Below are 4795 nucleotides of genomic sequence, written 5' to 3'. Positions count from 1 at the left end.
AAATTGATTCTTGAAGCAAGAAAAAGCAGTGAAAAAGCAAAAGCTTGCGAAAAAAATAAAAAATAAATAAAAAATAAAAATAAAAAATAAAAATAGAAAGAAAAAGAAAAAGCAAGTAGAAAAAGCCAATAGCCCTTAAAACCAAAAGGCAAGGGTAAAAAGGATCCAAGGCTTTGAGCATCAATGGATAGGAGGGCCCAAGGAAATAAAATCCAGGCCTAAGTGGCTAAATCAAGTTGTCCCTAACCATGTACTTGTGGTATGCAGGTCCAAGTGAAAAGCTTGAGACTGAGTGGTTAAAGTCGTGATCCAAAGCAAAAAGAGTGTGCTTAAGAGCTCTAGACACCTCTAACTGGGGACTTTAGTAAAGATGAGTCACAATCTGAAAAGGTTCACCCAGTTATGTGTCTGTGGCATTTATGTATCCGGTGGTAATATTGGAAAACAAAATGCTTAGGGCCACGGCCAAGACTCATAAAAGTAGCTGTGTTCAAGAATAAACAAACTTAACTAGGAGAATCAATAACACTATCTGAAATTCTAAGTTCCTATAGATGCCAATCATTCTAAACTTCAAAGGAAAAAGTGAGGTGCCAAAACTGTTCAGAAGCAAAAAGCTACAAGTCCTTCTAAGTTCCTATAGATGCCAATCATTCTAAACTTCAAAGGAAAAAGTGAGATGCCAAAACTGTTCAGAGGCAAAAAGCTACAAGTCTCGCTCATCTAATTAGAATTAATATTCATTGATATTTTGGGATTTATAGTATATTCTCTTCTTTTTTATCCTAATTTATTTTCAGTTGCTTGGGGACAAGCAACAATTTAAGTTTGGTGTTGTGATGAGCAGATAATTTATACGCTTTTTCGCATTGTTTTTAGGTAGTTTTTAGTAGGATCTAGCTACTTTTGGGGATGTTTTCATTAGTTTTTATGTAAATATCACATTTCTGGACTTTACTATGAGTTTGTGTGTTTTTTTGTGATTTTAGGTATTTTCTGGCTGAAATTGAGGGACCTGAGCAAAACTCTGATAAGAAGGCTGATAAAGGACTGCTGATGCTGTTGGATTCTGACCTCCCTACACTCAAAATGGATTTTCTGGAGCTACAGAACTTCAAATGGCGCGCTCTCAACAGCGTTGGAAAGTAGAAATCCAGAGCTTTCCAGCAATATATAATATTCCATACTTTATTTGAGATTTGATGACGTAAACTGGTGCTCAACGCCAGTTCCATGCTGCATTCTGGAGTCAAACGCCAGAAACACGTCACAAACCAGAGTTGAACGCCAAAAACACGTTACAACTTGGCGTTCAACTCCAAGATAAGCCTCAACTTGTGTAAAGATCAAGCTCAGCCCAAGCACATACCAAGTGGGCCCCGGAAGTTGATTTCTACATCAATTACTTACTTCTGTAAACCCTAGTAGCTAGTCTAGTATAAATAGGACTTTTTACTATTGTATTAGATATCTTTGGTCTCAGTTTTATTTTATTATCCATCCTAGGAGACTATTGATCACGTTTTGGGAGCTGGCCATTCGGCCATGCCTGAACCTTCATCACTTATGTATTTTCAACGGTGGAGTTTCTACACACCATAGATTAAGGGTGTGGAGCTCTGCTGTACCTCAAGTTTCAATGCAATTACTACTATTTTATATTCAATTCCGCTTGTTCTTATTCTAAGATATTCGTTGCACTTCAACATGATGAATGTGATGATCCATGATACTCATCATCATTCTCACCTATGAACGCATGACTGACAACCACTTCCGTTCTACTTTAGACCAGGCGCATATCTCTTGGATTCCTTAATCAGAATCTTCGTGGTATAACCTAGAACTGATGGCAGCATTCATGGGAATCCGAAAACTCTAACCTTGTCTGTGGTATTCCGAGTAGGATTTCGGGATTGAATGACTGTGATGAGCTTCAAACTCGCGATTGTTGGGCGTGATGACAAACGCAAAAGAATCAAGGGATTCTTTTCCGACATGATCGAGAACCGACAGATGATTAGCCGTGCTATGACAGAGCATTTGGACCATTTTCACTGAGAGGATGGGATGTAGCCATTGACAACGGTGATGCCCTACATACAGCTTGCCATGGAAAGGAGTAAGAAGGATTGAAGGAAGGCAGTAGGAAAACAGAGATTCAGAAAGGACACATCATCTCCTTGCACTTATCTGAAATTCCCACCATTGAATTACATGAGTAACTTTATCTTTATTTTACGTTTATTATTTATTATTATTTGAAAATCCATAACCATTTATTATCCGCCTAACTGAGATTTACAAGATGACCATAGCTTGCTTCATACCAACAATCTCCGTGGGATCGACCCTTACTCACGTAAGGTATTACTTGGATGACCCAGTGCACTTGCTGGTTAGTTGTGCGGAGTTGTGACAAAGTGTGATTCACGTTTGAGAGCGCTACCAAGTTTTTGGCGCCATTGTTGATGATCACAAAATTTGTGCACCAGCTGGCTCTCTAACATGCTCTATCCTTCTTCTAGTGATGGACTTGTCCTTTTCTATGACAATTCTAGCTGAATTATATAGGTGACAAATGAGGTGAGGGATGTGGGGGAAAGTACCTTACCCTTCCTCTTCCTTGAGGTTTCACCAGTCTTTGGTGCCATACTTAGGAGTGGTAGAAGTCAAAAAGCAAAGCTTTTGAAAACACCAAACTTAAGAGTTTTGCTTGTCCTCGAGCAAATATAAACAATGGGAAAGAATAGGTTAGAAGAAGGTGGGGTAGGTGGAGATTCTGTGGGACCTACTAGTCCTGAGAGGCTAGGAAATTCAAAGTCCCTCCCTCCGTATGGGCGTTCAACGCCCAACTTGTGCACCATAGCTGGCTGATAAACCACTATTTTATGGTTTATCTTGTGCTCAATTGAGTAGTTTTTATCAGGTCCCTGCACAATTATTCATACAATTTGCATAGTTTTACAATTCCTTCCTAGTTTTGTTCTACAATTGAAAACTTGCTTCCTAAGCCCTTAAATTGTGTGTTTTAATTCCCCTTTATACCATTCGATGCTGTGATCTATGCGTTAAGTATTTTCAGGCTTTATAGGGCAGAAATGGCTTAGAGGATGGAGATGAAGCTTGCATAAATAGAAGGACCACAAGAATTAAAGGAGATAGCTAGCGAGGAGCGACGCGTGCGCGTACCTGACGCGTGCGCATGCCTGACGCGTATGTGTGACACGTGAGGATGACCAGCAACGCGTACGTGTGCGTGACGTGTATGCGTGACATGCGCTACCTGCAGAAATCGCAGAAAATGCTGGGGGTGATTTTGGGCCAAGTTTGAACCCAGTTTTCGGCCCAAAAACACAGACTAGAGCCAGGGGACAAGTAAAGACTCAAGACACATTCTCATTCGCATAGTTTTAGTTTTAGATTAGAATCTGACAGAGAAATTACTACTTCATCTAGGTTTTCCCACATTCATAGATTTCTAGTTTTGATGCTCTTGATGCTTTTGCTTTGGATATTGAGAAGAGTCACTACCTCCATTGAAGTTGCTATTCTAGTTTGTTTCCTTATTCCTTTACTCTTTTAATTTCCCATTAATCCTGTTCAGATAAGGATGTTGCATTTTGGAATTTATTAATGCAAAGAATTACTTTTACCTTTAATTAATTTTCAGTTCCTATTTTATCTATTTATCATGTCTTCTTATAAGTTTGTGAACGTTGTACTCATGTTAACGGAGTAGACTCCCAACTTGACTTGGGGGTTGATTAAAAGGAGACCCTTGAGTTGGAATACTCAAGTGATTAGTTAAATTGGAAGTTGTTGACTAACTCTCTAGGCACTAATGCTAACCCTTCCCAAGGGAGAGGATTAGGACTTGTGAATAAGAGTTAACTCAATCATTTGACTTTCCTTTATTTAGTAAGGGTTAACTAAGTGAAAACAACGACCTCTTGCTATTTTACTTGGGAAAATCCAACAAGGATAGAACTTCCAATTAATCTACCCCCGGTCAAGGCTTTTACTTTGAATATATAAATCGCTTTTAATTCACATTGCTTTAATTTACCATCATTAAATTTTTTGTTCCTCAACTCTCAAAAATTTCTGAGAAAACCCCAAATCAGTAATTTGCACTCCCTTAGCAACTCATTGGGAGACGACTTGGGATTTCTACTCCCAGTATTTATTTCTAAATTTTGTGACAACCCTTTTAAATTGATACACGGAATTTTTATTGATTGAGAACTGTACTTGCAACGTTGATTTCTGAATTAAATTCTTAATTGGTAATTTTCCGTACGTTAATTTTTGGCACCGTTGCCGGGGAATTGCAAACGTGTGCCTTATTATTTGTTATTGTAAATATTTGCTTTTTGCTTGTTTGCTAGTTTTTGTTAGTTTTAGGACTTTGTTTCTTATTTTTATTAGTTTTTGTTTTTATTTGCTACCTTGAATTCTCACCCCTTTGGCTATAAGAATGGTTACAATTATGTTACAGGAAAAAGAGATTATAATGAGAATATGCATCAAGGATGGGAGAATCAAAGATGGGAGGAGCCAAAAGGATTTGATCAACCCTCTTGGCAACAACCTCCACCAACATACTATGACCAAGAGCCATTCCAAGAGGCATACCAAGATGATGGCTATGGTGAGCACTCTTTTGATTATCAACAACCACCACTATACGTCTATGAACCCCCTCCACATCATAATTTTGAACCACCATACTCACAAGCCCCTTACCACCAAACACCCCCATATGACCCTAGTCCTTATCCACCATACCAAC

This window comes from Arachis duranensis, chromosome 6 (assembly GCF_000817695.3).
Source record: "Arachis duranensis cultivar V14167 chromosome 6, aradu.V14167.gnm2.J7QH, whole genome shotgun sequence".
In the NCBI taxonomy this organism is placed as follows: Eukaryota; Viridiplantae; Streptophyta; class Magnoliopsida; order Fabales; family Fabaceae; genus Arachis; species Arachis duranensis.
The sequence above is the reverse complement of the archived record's forward strand: the minus strand, read 5'-3'. Positions refer to the sequence as shown.